This window comes from Podarcis erhardii (assembly GCF_964252035.2).
Source record: "Podarcis erhardii genome assembly, chromosome: 2".
Taxonomy (NCBI): Eukaryota; Metazoa; Chordata; class Lepidosauria; order Squamata; family Lacertidae; genus Podarcis; species Podarcis erhardii.
In genome coordinates this window covers 36873967-36892901 of record NC_138498.1, presented here as the reverse complement: position 1 = coordinate 36892901, position 18935 = coordinate 36873967, and the positions used below count along the sequence as shown (strand labels likewise).

General features: G+C 41.1%; 1 protein-coding gene across 2 annotated transcripts in view; it reads left to right on the top strand.

Moving 5' to 3' along the window:
• UBE2O (ubiquitin conjugating enzyme E2 O) overlaps window positions 1-18935 on the top strand; it is a 61347-nt gene that overhangs the window by 1142 nt on the left and 41270 nt on the right. The window lies entirely within an intron of this gene.

Below are 18935 nucleotides of genomic sequence, written 5' to 3'. Positions count from 1 at the left end.
AGGTGATCTGTTGGAAATCTTCGTTCTTGAGCTTAATTGTGGCCTCTCTGACTTCCTGCAGTGATATCTGCTGAGGGTTTCTTGTTCTGGGGAACTGCATAAAATTCAGTTTTGTTTTTTTAAGCTACAGTTTTTTTAAGGATACAGTAAAGCTGTAGGATTTCAAATATATGCGGGGATGGAGATTGTTTAGGGTGTACAGAAAGCTAGCGGGAATAATTACGACAATGTGCATTTCATTAGCAATCATTTAAATTAATTTAAGTTTCTGTAATGCTACTTGCTAAAACATGATGAGGGTATTAATATTGTTCTCCACAATCTGTTGTTAAACTCCAAACAAATATTTTATACTAATATGGTTGTTTTCAGTTTTTTGCTACACTGTACTAGACATTGCTTTGTGGCATAAGCAAAGGGAATGTTGCAAGTGTTGAAGGCTAGGAATTCATTGGGGCAAAAACCCCTGCAACCTCCCCAGCCCCTGTTTACATAGGAAATGGGTAAGTGTTTGTGCTGTGTAACTTACATAATGAGCGCAAAGTTGAGGCCTAAATAAAAAGGCTCCTGTGTATGCCCATGGGGTGCAGACCTGAGTGAGTTCATGACTCTACATTTTCCCTCACAAGTGCATCTGTAAGCTAGTAACTACATGTTATTTGGAATGTTGACAAGGGCCTTACGTCTAGTGAACTCTAACTACTTCTCAAATTTCATTGAGTGGTGATACATATGAGGCACGAGATTAGCGGGAAGGGGTGGACACTAAAGTAATACCAAGAGGACTTATAAATGAATGTTGCATGGATCGAAAAGCTTGTGATATACTAACAGAGGAACTGCATGCTATGATGGGTGGAAGTACTATAAGCAATTCTGAGTAGCAGTATCTTTGATATGGAAATTGTGTGCGCCTCTCAAAGGAAGTGGTGCATTAATTTTAAAATCGGTATGTTTTAAGTCACTTTTAGTCTCCCCACCCCCAACCCTGCAACACAGTCCATTAAGTTCATACAGAGCAGATAACAACGTCACTTGGGGGCGGGGGAGACCTTCAAAGCTACAACCTAAAAGTGAAAGGCTTCTGTTGCTACATAAATGGACACATATCTCAAATACAGTATGAGCTTTCTCCTTTGCAGGAATAAGCTTGGAAGCTTTTTCTGTGTGATTTGTAGGTTCTACATCAGAATTTTGCATTCTATCTAGTTTTCCTTATTTCCACAATGAGACAGAACTTGGAAATCATGGAATTTGCAAAATAGTAGGTGTAGACTTCATTAAGAAGTTCATAAATTTATATATAGCTCCCATATATTCAGACCCACCCACCCAACACGATACGGTACTAGAAATTCAACTTTACATGGAATTCCAGCAGCCGTGGCAGCCTATAAAGCCCATACGTATGGTGTGGTGATAGGCAAATAGTTAAATGTTAAATGTTTTATTTTGTTTTTATATATGTTGGAAGCCGCCCAGAGTGGCTGGGGAAACTCAGTCTGATGGGTGGGGTATAAATAATAAAATGATGGAGATGCTGAGGCTGATTGGGGAGATTCTGGTTCAAATCGCCACAAAGCCAAGAACTTCACTGAGTGTTCTTGGCCTGAGCTAAGTTATGGTGACTGTCCTGTTTCACTAGATTAGAATAAAATAGGGGAGGATGAGAACCATAAATTTCACCTTGAGTTTTTTAGAGGATGGGTGGGATATAATGTAATAAATAAATAAGCACTGCCATCCACTACTCAGTATTTATGCCAAAATGTATATTCTTTGAGTGTCAAATGAGTGAATTTAATTTACATTTTATTTTAGTTTCAGCTAGCTTAAAATCCATAGGATTACAATTGCATGAGTGAACATCCTGTTTTTTCCATAGATAAGAGGCTTAAAAACTTTGACCAATCCCTTTCTCAGATGCAGACCCACCATGAATTTTTTACTTCTCTCTAAGTAGGTGGAGTGGATCAAAACTCACCAGCATATCTCACAATGTATACCAACTAGCCAGTAATTTATTGTGTCTTTGTCACAATAAATAGGTGTCACAGGAAATGTTTCCAAATCTGTGTGTATACTTTCAACCAGGTTTGTACTGCCCCATGCAAGCCAGGTAACTATATAAACAATCATTTCCCATTACACCTTTTTCTCCTCTTCCTCCCCCTCTGGGAATTAGGTGGCGCAGTTTAGGAAGCCATATCTGAAATAATGGACATAATACATAGGTTGTAGTTCATTGCTTTGTTGTGAAGTGCTACTGAGCAATTTTGTAAAATTATCTCTCATTAATCCAATCGTAACACTTAAAATAATGCAAAGAGCCCAACCCAATTCTTTCATTTTCATTTGCCTCAAGTCTGTGAGGGTGAGGAATACAGATATTGTAAAATAGCAGCTGCATTAGTAGAAACAGAAAAGAGGTGGTGCTGTTTTGGTCCAAATGTAAGCTGTACCCGCAAATAAGCCACACCTTTAAAATTGGGGGTGGGGGGAGACAATACCCGAATATAAGCTGCTCCCTTTAAATTCCACAGGCATTCACACCCGTAAATGGCAACTGTAGAAGAATATCCTATGGCTACTATTCCCCCGCGCTCCCGGGCTGCTTCCTGGGGTGGGGGGAGCTGTGCTGCTTTGCTGGCAGCCTCCCACCTCCCCTCCTTCTTTCCGGTGGTTTGGGGGAGGCTTGGGAGCCCTGGTTGGGAGAGGTGCTGTTGTCCTGTACCCCCGATGGCCCTCATGATGATATCCTGGACGGGAGCGCACTCTCCATTCCAGCCTTGGAAGGCAGGGCGGCAGACCTAGGGCAGCTGTTTTAGCAGTGATATTGTAAGGTCGCGAATATAAGCTGCATTTTAACTTTTCAAGGTTGAAATTGAGGGGGGGGAGTGGCCTATATTCGGGCCAATACGGTACTTGTTTCTGCATATTAACAGTTAGGTATCTTGCCAAAATAAAGATACTTTATAGGCTGTTAGTGGTGGCTTTGTGTAAAACTTGCAAATCCTCAGCATTTTGGAGAATTAGACACAATTACTGCTGTAAGTTGGAATTAATAATATATCTTTGGCCATTTCTTTTTTCAAATTTTCTTAAAATGAAAACTTTATTGATTTCATGTCAGTTTGTAGGACTTACTGGGTTATTGGTATTAATTTCTATCTACCACCAGAAGTTGCATGCACATTCCTTCTCCCCCTATGGTTTGTTCCATTGATTTCTTAGCCTTGCCTGCTGACTCATAAATGAGATTACTGAAAAATCTGTTCTGAGTTCTTTTTCTTTGATTTGCTTCGCATAGTGTAGGCTTATTTTAAGCTATAGTTGTGTAAGTGCAGGGGTCAGCAAACTTTTTCAGCAGGGGGCCGGTCCACTGTCCCTCAGACGTTGTGGGGGGCCGGACTATATTTAAAAAAAAAAAAAATGAACGAATTCCTATGCCCCACAAATAACCCAGAGATGCATTTTAAATAAAAGGACACATTCTACTCATGTAAAAACACGCTGATTCCCGGACTGTTCGCTGGCCGGATTGAGATGGTGATTGGGCCGGATCCGGCCCCCGGGCCTTAGTTTGCCTACCCATGTGTAAGTGCATGTAAGAATAGGTCATAAATTGGTTAGTTGCTATCTAACTTGCCTTGCAGGTTGGTTTCTCCGTTATACTAGAATTGCAACATGTGTTCAGTTGATGAGTATGATAAATAAAAACAGTGTTCCTGTTTAATTTTGAAATATTTTGTGCCCCTTTTCTTTATTTTGCAAGTAAATCCTGCTCATGGTAATGTACAAATGCCAATTGTCCAGAATTTGCTTTAGAGATGATACAGTGGTACCTCAGGTTACATACGCTTCAGGTTACAGACTCTGCTAACCCAGAAATAGTGCTTCAGGTTAAGAACTTTGCTTCAGGATGAGAACAGAAATCGTGCTCTGGTGGCGTGGCAGCAGCAGGAGGCCCCATTAGCTAAAGTGGTGCTTCAGGTTAAGAACAGTTTCAGGTTAAGTATGGACCTCCGGAACAAATTAAGTACAGTGGTGCCTCGCAAGACGAAAATAATTCGTTCCGCGAGTCTCTTCGTTTAGCGGTTTTTTCATCTTGCGAAGCACGGCCATTAGTGGATTAGCGCGCTTAGCGGCTATTAGCGGCTTAGTGGCTATTAGCGGCTTAGCGGCTTAGAAAAAGGGAAAAAAGGGAAAAAACTAGCAAGAACTTGCAAGACGTTTTCGTCTTGCAAAGCAAGCCCATAGGGAAATTCGTCTTGCGAAGCACCTCGAAAAACGGAAAACCCTTTCGTCTAGCGAGCTTTTCGTCTTGCGAGGCATTCGTCTTGCGGGGCACCACTGTACTTAACCTGAGGTACCACTGTACTGTAAAACAGAAGTGGCTAACTCCCAACCTGGGGGCCTGATCTGGCACTCAAGGCCCAACTGATTTTGGTGCTGGAGGAAGCAAAAAGAAAACAAAAAACAAAGGAGATGCAGTATTCTCTTCCCAGCTCAGCACTCTGACGGTAATGGAAATTGCCCCCTCCAAATATCAGGTTCAACATGTGATGAGCTGGGTCTGGTGACTTACATTCATCAGGTGACTGATATGATGAGCTGGGAAGGGGGTAATTCGCATCCACAGAACCCAGCTCGCTGATGAAGATATAAATTGCCACTTCCCAAATCATCAAGTCAATGCCCCCTTCCCAGATAATCTGCACAAATCAGCTGAGGAGGAAGGTTTGTGTTTTGTGTAAGACTCATTTTGGTTGCATCCCTGTTGGCATTTTGGTTGCATCCCTGTTGGTTTCCCCCCTTCTCTTGCTTTGTGTCCCTTTGAAATTGGCTGGGGTATGTGTGTCAAAAAAGCCCTTAGAGCAATGCATAAGGAGGGAAAGGGGGAATCATTCCATCTGGCAAGCTACAATGCACGGCTTGATGTTGAATTCCACCACTTGTATTCTTTACATTCTGTTTCATGTTTAATATTGTACACACTTCAATTTTTCAAATACAGTGGTACCTCTGGTTACGTACTTAATTCGTTCCGGAGGTCCGTTCTTAACCTGAAACTGTTCTTAACCTGAATCACAACTTTCGCTAATGGGGCCTCCTGCTGCCGCCGCGCCGCTGGAACACGATCAGAAATCTTATCCTGAAGCAAAGTTCTTAACCCGAGGTACTATTTCTGGGTTAGCAGAGTCTGTAACCTGAAGCATATGTAACCTGAAGAGTATGTAACCCGAGGTACCACTGTACTAGTTTTTTTAAAGAAATTATGTTGAAACTATTTATTTCACACACACACACACACACACACACACACACACACCCTCTCCATCTATTTGCTGTGATTCATTCATGTACCCCTTTCCGGAGAGTAATTCTGTAGGATTTATGTACATACATACAAAGTGAATTGATTAAAACTCATACTCTAGTGACTAAGATGTCTTTCACCAGGAGGTTAAAGCCTTAGGTTATACAGACCATCTTCTTAAGTATTAAAATATATTCTAATAAATCTAAAAGACTCAAACTATACAATTTCATGGGCTTTGGATGAAACTATAAAATGCTGTCACCCTTCCACCTGCCCCTGCCCCAGCTTTGGTCTAACTTATGTTCTAACAAAATTGTGTAAGCATATGAATGCAGAAAATGCAGGAAAATGGTGGTTTGGGGAAGCCTCATAGTTGGAGAGGTAGGTGATGAGTTTGATTACTAACAGTTCAAATATGTAGGCCAGTGGAGAGGTGCATAGAGACCTGTGGATGTGTTCTCTGTTTCTATGTCTATGTTCATGTAAAAGGTAAAGAACCCCTGGCAGTTAAGTCCAGTCACAAACAACTCTGGGGTTGCAGCGCTCATCTCGCTTTACTGGCCGAGGGAGCCGACGTTTGTCTGCAGACAGTTTTTCTAGGTCATGTGGCCAGCATGACTAAGCCACTTCTGGCAAACCAGAGTAGCACACGGAAACACCGTTTACCTTCCGCCAGAGCGGTACCTATTTATGTACTTGCACTTTGACATGCTTTTGAACTGCTAGGTTGGCAGGAGCTGGGACCGAGCAACGCGAGCTCACCCCATCGCGGGGATTTGAACCACCGACCTTCCGATCGGAAAGCCCTAGGCTCAGTGGTTTAGACCACAGCGCCACCCGCGTTCATGAGTGTTTCTTAATTCATTCCTTTTACACCAAGAACATTGATCCCTTTCTTGTCCCTGAACCCTGTGTGCTGATTGTTTACGTTTGTGGCAGTTAAAATAATCCTGAGCCCTTTATGATACCCTTGCAGCTCAGCAAATGACTTGGGGAAGTCTCACGTGTTTTCTTGTATTTTATTGCTCACCGCCCTGTGACTCCTAGGTTGAAGGGTGGTGTACAACAAAATAAAATAAATGCTGCTGTAGCAAAACAGAAGCTGGTATTATTTCCCCCCTTTGAGTTTGTTGTGCTTTACAGCTAAAATAGCATCCCGAACTCTCAACTTTTCTCAGGGCAATCAACATTTATTCATTACAAACATTAATTGTCATAATTGTCAATATATATTTCAAATCTTTCGGTATGTAGAGGATATCAGAAAGATAAACAGCCCTCGCATTAAATATTGTTGAGGGGGTAAGAATAAATGCTGATTGCTTTGAAGAATTGGGTTCTGATGCATTAGCTTAGGTTTTTAATGTTCTGAAGCATTATTCTATGTTACCCACCTAAGAAACCACATCTAGCAAACCTCTTGCTTCTGACATTTATTTTACTCTCTTGGGGGATTACTTAGGAACCACCTGGCATTCACAGTGGTTTGAGACTGAAGGAAAACAAAAGACTTAAAGTTAAAGTCTGTGATTAATTTTATTTCAGTATATAAACTTGGGGCTTGTGCTTTTGAAATCTTTATTTTTAAGTGTCTCCTTGAATAACAATTCCAGCAGCCTGTCTCAGAGTGGTGATGGGAATCTTATCTTTCTGGATAGTCCTTACACCCAAGATTCATTGGCTAGTGTGGATTTTATTAGCTAATGTTACTGTGTGCTGTTAGCATCCATCCGTCTCAAGAGACAGTGCACCTCTGAGTGTGAAGTCAAACCGCTGTGTTAGCAGCTCCGAAATGACCTCCCCGGGTGCAAGCCTGGCAGTGTGTATGGAGGTCCTAGGCTGCCCAGACATCAAGACCAACCCTTGACTTCACTAATGTGGTCCAAAGGAAAGCAGATCAATACATTTGGCACCAGCTTGGCTGCAAGAGTTGCAGGAAGGAGGCATAAAACCATCTTGGGGACTCCACTATGTAGGATTTACTCCTTAGCCTTTTCCCACAAGACAGTGAAGGTTTAGGATCAGAGACTTCCTTCCCAAATAGGCTGTCTTCCCAAATTGACGAGCCCCATTTGCCCTCACTTCCCTCTATGTAGAACATGTAGAAACCGCCTTCTTGACCATTGAACCCGCTATTGGTCTCATCCACTCAATCTGCTGGAGTCTCGCAGGGGAATTCTCAAACTCACTGAGGGCTTGAGACACATCGGCTACCCTCACCTGGTTTAGCTGGCCGGTCAAAGCCATTCCCCAGGTGTGGCCACTGTCACATGCTGACAGCTTCCAGGAGCCACAGGTGAGAGCTAAGCGTTCCAAGTTTAGTAATGCCAGAATTTATTGTAGTAGTTAGAATTTTGACTCAGGCCAGCAAGATCGGAGTTCAACTCCCAGTTCATTTATGAAGCTCACTGGGTGACTTTGAGTAAATCGTTCATGCTCTGACTAGCTCACTTCACAGCATAGCTGTCAACTTTTCTTGCGAGGAATCTTTTCTTGCGAGGAATCCTATTTGGAATAAGGGAATTTCCCTTTTAAAAAAGGGAAACGTTGACAGCTATGCTTCACAGGGCTGTTGTGAGAATGAAGGGAGGTAGCCCCAAGTCTCCCTGTCATCATATCTGGCTTTATTCCTCCTCAGCCTAACCCTTGGAACTGCCAACATAGCGCTTGTGGGTGTATGTGTTCCTGTCAGGACCCCCACAATGACTTCCTCCCCTTCCTTAATATTACCTTATGTCTTCAATTTTTGTCTCTGAGTTATTGTCTCTGTTCTGTCTGCAGGCAGTTGTAACACAAACTGCATCACCTAATCTGCTTCAGTGTTGCAGGAGAGATAAGATGATCATTGTATATATATTTTAATCCCATAATTTTTCAAAGAAGTGCTGCTCAAGAGATTTAATTGCACATTATTTTTAAAAAGCAATAACCTGATGATAAAATAAGAAAACAAAAAGATATGTTTAAACTATTATGGGAAGTTAAACAGTAGCTACACAAGTATTCAAAATACCGGTACTTAGGATGTAAATGAGCTTCCTCGCTGCTCCAAAATGCACAAGTTCTATGTACAAAGCACTTCTAAGGAGATAGAGACACTTAATTTTCATCTCCTCTTCAAAAAATGCATTTTGCCTTTGTAGCAAACTATTTTGATCAGCTGTCTAGAGTAAATATTTCGTTCTTGTTTTTGTTCTAACTAAAGTAAACACATTATTTTGAATGTGTTTTTCTGCAAAGTATTACCTCATATCTGTGATTGTAAGAAACTGAGGTAGTAAATGATGAGTGCATAGAGAAAAGCTTCATCCCCCTCTTGAGTTTTGACATAAATAGTTTTGACTATTTATGTGAGGGATTTTGCAGGCTCTAAGTCTGACGTGAGCACCCAGGTTGGGAAAATCTTATCTCAGTCCTTGACTGTTGTTGAATTCTTTTTCCTCAAGTCATTATTTCAGTTTGTTTTGGTTGTTTTGTGAATCAGAATTGAAGCACAGATGTGTATACAGCAAGTAAGTTAAGCAATTTGGATGGCAGCTGTTACTGTATCTGGAATAGCTTTCCCTCTTTTTCCATTTAAATGCTTTGAATTCAGAATTATTAGCATGAGGAGATTTTTTGCATTGTCCATCTTACTCTAACAGAATATCTTCATCTCCAGGTACAATTCTTCACTGGGGTATGTATTTTGTACCACAAACACTTAAAAAAACAACAACAACACACTGCATTCAGAATAAGCCATACAGACTAGAACTAATGTATGGTTTCTTATTTGGGACAGAGGTTAGGCTACAGCAGTGTGACTAAGAGACAAAAACCAGGAATGATGTATCATCATAATGTTTAAAACCCAAATGTGTATGTTTTCAAAAGTCTAGCATTAAACCACACCTTAGTATAACATATAAAACTTAAAACCAATTAAAATGAATGGGTGTAAATTAAAGTCCATTGATTTCAATGGGTTTACCCTGACTAACATTGGATTTTGCTGTATAACCAAAAGTTGTGATAATAGAAGATTATTAAATGATTAAAGTGCCTTACATGTTTGGTTTTTCCAAGGACAGAAGCAAGCACTTAATTGCATGTGTTTCAGTGGAATAAAATGTATTTTAATAGGGTTCTAGTTCTACTATCATATAGTGTCAGATCAGAAGTAATCATTCTTAATCTGTTGTACAGGTGAATGTGACCTGGTTGAGATATTGTGCTTTAAGACTGAGCAGCTGTAAATGGTGTGGCTGTCTAATCATTTTTTTCTTACTGGTCTTGTAATCTAAACTGAAACTTAGCATACTGTAAAATGTGCAAAAGTATTGGATATCTTTAAAAAAAACATGTGCTTAACGGAAGGTGTTTGGAATGAAGGGCAACTTATGCATGCTTTTTTCTGTAACGTTTACTTCAGAGGACACCTGCAAACAGATGTTTTTTATTGCTTTTTAATGTTCTGCCTTGGATTCCTGTTTTGAGTTTATTGGAATCAATGTGGTTTTAGCAGTTACTGTTTTATGCTGTGAAACAGTATCACTTCTTCAGCTTTCATAATAGTATATGTAAATAATTTTAAAAGTAGCTGCTGATGTTAAATCTGGTGAAACGATAAAATTATTGCAGTAAGATAAAAGTATGTGATCATTGAATAATTGCTCAGTTAAGAGATGTGGAGCTTCCAGTTGTTTTCCCAAGGCACTGTTTGGAGTAGGCAGAAGATAAAGAGCAAAGCAGTCACCATAACACAATAAGAATTTTTGTACAGTGGTGCCCCGCAAGACGAATGCCTCGCAAGACGGAAAACCCGCTAGACGAAAGAGTTTCCGTTTTGGAGGTGCTTCGCAAAACGAATTTCCTATGGGCTTGCTTCGCAAGACGAAAATGTCTTGCGAGTTCCTGCGGGTTTTTCCCCCTTTTTTCCCCTTTTTCTAAGCCGCTTATCCGCTTATCCGCTAAAAGCCGCTAATAGCGCTAATCCGCTAAGCTGTCAATGGGCTTGCTTCGCAAGACGAAAAAACCACTAGACGAAGAGACTCGCGGAACGGATTCTTTTCATCTTGCGAGGCACCACTGTATCTAAGAAAACAGCTACTGGAAGAGCAGGAATTAGTCTCTTTGAAGCATGTGCCCTTGCTATTCTGAAGAGTAACACCATTTATCTGAAAGAGAGAATTTCAGTGCCTGCTTTTTTTAGGGTGGTTCCATACTTTAGTGCAGCATTGTTCTTTTATAGTTAGCTATACAGTGGTACTTCTGGTTAAGTACTTAATTCATTCCAGAGGTCCGTTCTTACCTGAAACTGTTCTTAACCTGAAGCACCACTTTAGCTAATGGGGCCGCCGCGCCGCCGGAGCACGATTTCTGTTCTCATCCTGAAGCAAAGTTCTTAACCAGAGGTACTATTTCTGGATTAGCGGAGTCTGTAACCTGAAGCGTATGTAACCTGAAGTGTATGTAACCTGAGGTACCACTGTAAATGTTAAAACTGAGATTCCACACTACACTTAGTATAGCACTGTGCTCTATTCCTTAGCCAAGATCCATCTATAATGTTTACTTATAAGTGCCACTCAAAAGTTATTTCCAGTGTTAATGAAAAGTTTCCTGTTTTCAGATTCTGTCCATATTTCCTTCCTTTTGATTGTGGCCAGAAAGAAAAGTCCCGTCCCCCTCCCCGCCCCCGCCATATTGCCCTAGTGTCAGTCTCTGTTTGTCCCCTCAGGAGAAAGATTTAATTACTAATCATACTACATTGTTTTCTCTTTTCGCTTTTTAATAGCAAAATAGTACTATTTTGTTGCGAGAAAATATTAGAGGAAATGATTATACTGTACCCTCATTGTCAGCTGAGCAGATACTGACACTAAGGCAATTGATATCACTAATCTGCTCATTCATCACAAAGTATGATAAAAAGGAAGGGGAAGGAAAGAAGAAAGCTATGGGTGTATTTCCCTAAAAATAAAGCAGTCCCAATTGCACAAGAGTGCCTTGCCTCTTCACACGGGGCGACTGGTAATGCAATTGATTTGTTTTGCAAACAAACAAACAAAGAAACCACCCCTACTGCAAATGAAGTCTGAAAAAACAAGATAAGTCAAACCACTGGATTCCCAACAACAGAGTCTGGATTCCCCATTTTAAAAATGGGTGACTAAAGGGTGGCAATTCCAGAGTAAGAAGTAGTGATGAAGCCATCTAAGTTGTTGTCCTGGTCCTTTGCATACCCAGTGGGCCTATGCTACATTTTGCTATGGTTTGGGGCGCATTCATGAGAAGGGCTAACAACTAAGAAAGAGCTTAGCTAGCCACTAACAATTACCTGGAGTCTGTAGAAACTTGGAGCTGTAGCTGAGCAATTGCCAAAGCAATTTGATAACTAGCGCATTTTTTAAAAAAACAACAACACTTGTTTGCAGCCAGTATGCAGGCTAAGATTCATACTTAATAAGCTGTCAGGATGTCTGTTTAAAAGTGCATTATGCATTATAGAAATTGTGGCTTGAGCAAGGTGGTGTTGGCCCACTCCTTAGCCCTCAAAGACCTTTCTAGTATTAGAATATGGGTATGTTTAGAACAAAGACCTTTTGAGAGGATTATAATGAATGCAGCCATAATGGATTGCTTTTATGTTGGCACAATGGCTACCTGTATTACAGAACATCTGTGGAGCCATCTAGATAAGCGAGCTAATTTGTCAGCTGCCCCTTTTCACTTCCAAGCTAAAGGGCTGATTCTACTTTGTTTTGTGCAGTTCAGAAATAGTCCTGTTTTTGATTTGATAATTCTTTTACTTCCCAAATGCTGTTTTTTTTTTTATAACAAGGAATACTTTACTAATTGTAGTAATAAGAGAAGTGGAATGATTTATTCTGCATTATTGAGTAATAAACGAGGTCTTTGAATCCAGTTCTTTACTACCACGTTGACCAGTTGTATACCTATACATTTTTAATAGGAAACATTCAGCAAATTATAAAGGTAAAGGGACCCCTGACCATTAGGTCCAGTCGTGACCGACTCTGGGGTTGCAGCGCTCATCTCGCTTTATTGACCGAGGGAGCTGGCGTACAGCTTCCGGGTCATGTGGCCAGCATGACTAAGCCACTTCTGGTGAACCAGAGCAGCACACAGAAATGTCGTTTACCTTCCCACCGGAGCGGTACCTATTTATCTACTTGCACTTTGACATGCTTTCAAACTGCTAGGTTGGCAGGAGCAGGGACCGAGCAACAGGAGCTCACCCCGTCACGGGGATTCGAACCACCGACCTTCAGATCAGCAAGTCCTAGGCTCTGTGGTTTAACCCACAGCGCCACCCGCATCCCTCAGCAAATCATAAGGTAAAGGTACCCCTGCCCGAACGGGCCAGTCGTGTCCGACTCTAGGGTTGTGCGCCCATCTCACTTAAGAGGCCGGGGACCAGCGCTGTCCGGAGACACTTCCAGGTCACGTGGCCAGCGTGATGAAGCTGCTCTGGCGAACCAGCGCCAGCGCAGCACACGGAATCGCCGTTTACCTTCCCGCTATAAAGCGGTACCTATTTATCTACTTGCACTTAGGTGTGCTTTCGAACTGCTAGGTGGGCAGGAGCTGGGACCGAACGACAGGAGCTAGCCCCGCCGCGGGGATTCTAACCGCCGACCATACGATCGGCAAGTCCTAGGCACTGAGGTTTTACCCACAGCGCCACCTGCGTCCCTAATCATAACCATGCCTAAAATCGAACCTTGAGAGCTTGTGTACTGACATCTCTACTTTCAGCAAATGCAACTGAATTGTACATGTGAAAAGGAAGATGAGAGAGAAAACCTACCGCAATATATGTTTAGATGCAGAGCAGAAGTGTGAAAATTCAGTAGTCTGGATTTGTGAAGTGACCTTGTCACCTTCTATTACCTTAGCATCTATGATTTCTTATTGCTGTAGATGCATTGTACAAAACTCTGTCCATGAGAAATTGAAATTGAAATTCAGCTCCTATAATACATTTTATAAAAAAATATGTAGTAGTGGGGGAAGGTACAGGAGCAGAAAAATTAAATGCCTCTGTTTTGATTTATTATGAATATTATTAACTTGCAGTACTTTAGACCACAGTCATAGCCCTGTGTTAAGGTTGAGTGGCACAATGAGAAATTGGGCGAAGGGCAGTAGATTCTATGGCTTATTGTTCAAAATGGCTCAGCAGTTTGTTTTGAAACTTGGCAGTGTAGGAAAAGTGTTTGTGTGATCTTTGCAAAATTCAGGGTAGAAATTAAAAGAAATTGCTTGTTTTGAATGAGATAAGTATTTGATGAGGGACTCTGGCACCTTGACTGATATTGCAAGCTTTCCTTCCATAGTCTTCTCTGTGCTGATTTTTCTGGAGAGACGTCTGTTTCTACTGCAGGCTTTATAAAATGAGTTGTTTTAGGTAAAGGGTGGGGGACATCTAGAATGCACTTTTTACCTCTGAGTGTTGTGATATGTTTGTAGTTTTTAATAAAAAGGCATTTTTCTTCTTTCATTCTGGTTTTGTTTTAGCTCTTTTCAGCCAGAACTCACCAGAACTCAGTTCCGGCACCTCTCTGGTGGGCAACATTGCTATTATAACTTCTTATTCTAGAAAAATAGCACTGGCACAAGCAAGAACCTTCACCAAAATTCAGTTAAATAATTTGAAAAGGGCATATTTTTTTTGCCAGTGTTGGTCAACAGACTTGCTTATTCTGCTGTGCAATGATTTCTGTCTATGCAATGGTTTCTATCTAATGTTAGCCTCTAGAACTTGCTATTGATAACCAAGATTCTCAGAGACCAGGCCTTGAAGAGTTTACAGTTCAGGTAGGCCAAGATGTTAAAAGTTAGGTGTTAAAGGAGATGAGCGGGAAAAATCACAGGGTATAAGTAAAAATAGTTTTGAGCTGTGTGTGGGAGAGAAGGAAATATTTCTGATGTGCACAGCAGCTGGATTTCTGGCAGGCAGTTTTTGTAGGCACAGCAGAGACTTCACGGAAGAAAGGTAGGCGGGAGATTTTAGGGCGGCTATGCTTGGTTTAGCTGCTGAATTCCCTATTTAAAGAATAATTGCCAGTTGATCTGAAAACCTTCAGCTGGGCCTTCTCCTGTACCTTTCACAACCATACAATATGCAGAAATCAACCAGGGTGATTGGAGGGTATAGGAACCAACATAATCTCCTGCTCATGTCACCCAAAGAACTTGTTAACATGCAGAGATGCAGTGGCAGCCAGTAAAAGTTGGCAGTTTCAGTTTAAAAGATGCCTGATGAGAGAGTTGTAGACATAGCCTTTTCAAGATTCAGGTATATTAGATTATAGACCATGTGTTTGTGCCACATCTTGCTTCGCTCCCCCACCGAAATTCTGTCCTCAACGTGCTGCATTTTCTGGGAAGAAGAATGTGGTACAGCATACTCTTGCCAGTTGAACTAAAGACGCCAGTAGAAATAGCATGTAAATGTGATATATCTAATTCTTTCTTAGATTTCTTACTTACCCTTCATTGCAAGGTCCCAGGGTGGGCTCCAGTTGGTGCACCCAGGGCTGTTTTTTAGCCGGAACTTTCCAGAACTCAGTTTTGGCACCTCTCAGGTGGGCGCCGTTGCCATTATAAGAGAACAGGGGAGGCATTCATGGTGAGTTCCAGCACTTCTTTTTCTAAAAAAATACCACTGGGTGCATCTCTAGTACAACCCTTAGTACAGTACTGCCTGCAGATCTGTAATGTTTCAGAATTGTACCTGCCATTTTATAATGCATCATTTTTATGCAGAGGCTAATAGTGCACCAGGTATTAAGCACACAATTACTGCACATTTTCACGTTATGACTTTCAAGTCTTCATTTGAACTACGACATGAATCAGATGTGAATGTTCTTAATATTATATGCCATTTTGCTGTTGGTAAATAATTTTGAGCACAGAGCATAATCTAAATAAGCAGTAGAACTGATCCCCTCCCAATATTTTCTATGCAGTTTTTAAAAGTTTGAGTAGGTATGGAACACCCTCCCTTCAGATGTCAAGGAGACAAAAGAACTACATAACTTTTAGAAGACATCTGAAGTCAGCCCTGTATCGGGAAGTTTTTAATGTTTGATGATTTGCTATGTTTTATATATGCTGTAAGCTGCTAAGAGTAGCTGGGGAAACTCAGCCAGATAGGTGGGGTATAAATAATAAAATTATTATTATTATTATTAGTAGTAGTAGTATATTCTCCCATTCTGATAGGAGGTCTCTCCTTATTGGTCACAGGCTTCTCAATCATGTTTCCTTGTGTTTTCAGGATGTACCTACTATTTATCCTTTTAGAAAGCAATTACTCTTTGCTTCCAAGGTTATGTGGCAATAATACAGGGCAGAAAAGTGCCCTGGAACTGCTTTTGAGCAGGCTTCGTTGCAAATGAAGACACACAACTAAGGACTCTAACCTTTCTCTCTTCCCTTCTGAGGGGTCTGGTGTCCTATCCATCACTTCAATCATTGCAGCTTGCTGGAGTCTAGGTGGGTGTGGATGATGAATAGAAACTGTTTGCTGTTGATAAGAAAAGTATTATTTTGGTGTAACAATTACATTAATGAATTTTTTACATTAATGAATTGTGTTCAGCTACGTGCATATGTGAAAAGCATGAAGCCCATTCTTCTAAGATTTCTTAGGCTGGGCATCTAGAAATTCCTATCCATAATGGGTGAGATGTGTTATATCATTTGTACCATACTTAAATTTGCTGTCCCATTTTTAAAGTTGTCAAATAATTTTGTCCATTGTTTCTAGCATTATATTGGGGCACTGGATTGTTGTCTACTGCTCTTACTATAGTAAGTGTACAAATGAATTTTCTTATAAAGTGTTTTGTACCATGTCTGGACCAAGTGTTGGCACTAGGGAAAAGTTCTCTGTACCTCTTTCATTTCATTGTCCGGGGAAAGCCTTTGGAGAACAGTTTCCTGTTGCTATTTTAGACCTCACTTTTTAAGCTAGTGTTTCTGTGAATGCATGATTACGGTAGAATTTACAGTAGAATTGGAAGTGGAATATTAAAGTAGGTTGATTAGACAAGTTCCAGACACTTCATTTAAAGTCTACACAGGTGGCTGGGTTTGCCATACAAGTGTAACTTGTTTCCTAGAAATCTAAGGATGCCTTCCAATATGTTGCTGCTGCTGCTGCTGCTGCTGCTGCTGCCTTCAAGATACGAGCACACATGCAAAACACTAATGCCTAGAAAGTGGTGTTTGGAGGCAAAATGTAAGCCTGACCCAAGAAGCTACCTTAAACCAAATCAGCTTATTGGTCCATGTACAGTGCTACCTCGGGTTACAGAGGCTTGAGGTTACAGACACTTCAGGTTACAGACTCCGCTAACCCAGAAATAGTACCTTAGCTTAAGAACTTTGCTTCAGGATGAGAACAGAAATGCGGCAGCAGCAGGAGGCCCCATTAGCTAAAGTGGTACCTCAGGTTAAGAATGGACCACCAGAACAAATTAAGTTCTTAACCCAAGGTGCCACTGTAGTTTAGTGTTGTTTCAGCAGCTACTCCCTAGGACTATGGACACGAATTTTTCCAAGACTGAACCTGGGCCCTTTGGCCTGCACACGTTCTACCCCTGAGCTGCAGCCCATCCTGCTCAGCATGCTTTTCCTGGCATGCTTTTCCTGCCCTCCCTCCAAAGAGGCTTTGTGGGATTGCACAAACTACAAAGAAAAAACTAGTTTTGGCTATAACCATTCTTAAAGTGATCCTTTGCAATTGTGCATCCTGGCTACCTTTTCTGACACAGGGTTGCTGCCTGTTAGTTGGCAGATCCTTCAGACAACCAAAAGAAATGCGGAGAGACGAACCTTGTACTAATTTATAGTTGCCTGAAGATTGCCTCACCTCTAAGTTAACTGTGTGCTAACCCTCTCACGAGGAGCAAGCCAGGCTCTAGCTCTTTGCCCAGTGGTGGAGCATGAAGGAGAAGTGAAGTGATGAACCAGGAACGACACCTTTGGGTCATAGTAGATAATGTAAAATGATGCATGTCGGGGCAAAATATCTTTATTTCACATATACACATATGGGATGTGAACTGGTGGTGATAGACCAGGAATTGAGACCTTGGGGTCATAGTAGAAGGCTTACTGAAGATGTGGCGGCTGTGAAAAAGGCAAATTCCATGCTAGGGAATTGAAAATAAAATTGCCAATATCACAGTGATATTACACAAATCTGTGGTGCAACCACATTTGGAATACTGTTCTGGTCAACTCACCTCAAAAAGGATATTGTAGAGTTGAGAAAAGTTCAGAAACGGGCAACCAAAATTATCAAGGGCTTTGAGAGTCTTCCCTGTGATGAAAGGTTGCAATGTTTGGGACTTTTTAGCTTGGAGAAAAGGTGAGTAGGAGGCAACCATAGAAGTTTATAAAATTATGCATGACATAGAGAAAGGTTTTCCCCCTCTCACATAATGCCAGAACTCATGGAGATGCAATGAAGCTGAATTCAGGAACAGAAAGGTAATTCTCTACGTAGCATATAGTTGAACTATGGAACTCCCTCCACAGAAGTCCATGGTGGCCACCAACCTAGATGTCTTTAGAAGAGGATTAGACAGATTATGAAGGAGGAGGCTATCAATGGCTACCAACCACCATGGCTGTGCTCTCCCTCCACCGTTGGTATTCACAGGAGGAGCGAGTGCTTGTGGGTTTCCCACAGGCATCTGGTTGGTCTCCAAAAGAACAGGATGCTGGTCTAGATGGGCCAGTGGCTCTTCCGATGTTCTCTGTTGAATTGGTGCAGTGCAGGCATGACTTTCCCATCTCAGTGAGAGCCAAACTAGGGGGAAAATGTTGGTAGAGTGAGTCAACTCGTAAGAAAGAATGCAGCCAAGGAGATCAAATCAAGGCTGCATTCCTGAGGGAACAGGGTTTAACCCTTTGTGCCGGTGCCATTTCCCACTCTTTAAGATCGCTTTCACAGCAGCAGTTCTTTGCTCCACAGCAAGAAAATATGCATGTACCCTCCACTACATGGGAGGTTAACACTAAGGAAACAGTTCAAGGGGAAAGATTAACCCCCCCTCTCTTTCTCTCATCCAGTTTTCCTAGCTAAGTTTATCTTCCAAAAATAAGGGAAGCCACATCATGAATCTGCTAACCTCTTCTCCAGTTTGGCCTTGTGATTGAGGCCTGGGTGATGTTAATATTGTGTGTTTTGAACTTGACTTGAAATGTGCAAAGAAATTAAAATTATGGGTTTTAAAAATTTATATTTCAGTCACATTGATAAATCTCATTAAATTCTTTATATTTATGAAAAGCGAAGAACAAGAGAAGCTTAGTTTTGTTACATACTTACATTTTGTAACTTTCAAAAGTTATTGGGGACAGATAAAGCAGAATAGACATTGTTTTTGCATTTAAATGAAACTAATTGATAATAAAAAAGATTTGTTTTATGAGCCTGAGTTTGAAACAGTACACAAAAAGAGGTGAAGTAGATCTGATTGACTAAACTCAAGTTTTTAAAAGCGAAACAATTGCAACTGTCTAGCCTAAATGCAGTTTCATTGTTTCTAATGTCTTAAGAGTTATGAGAACTGTTTGCCAA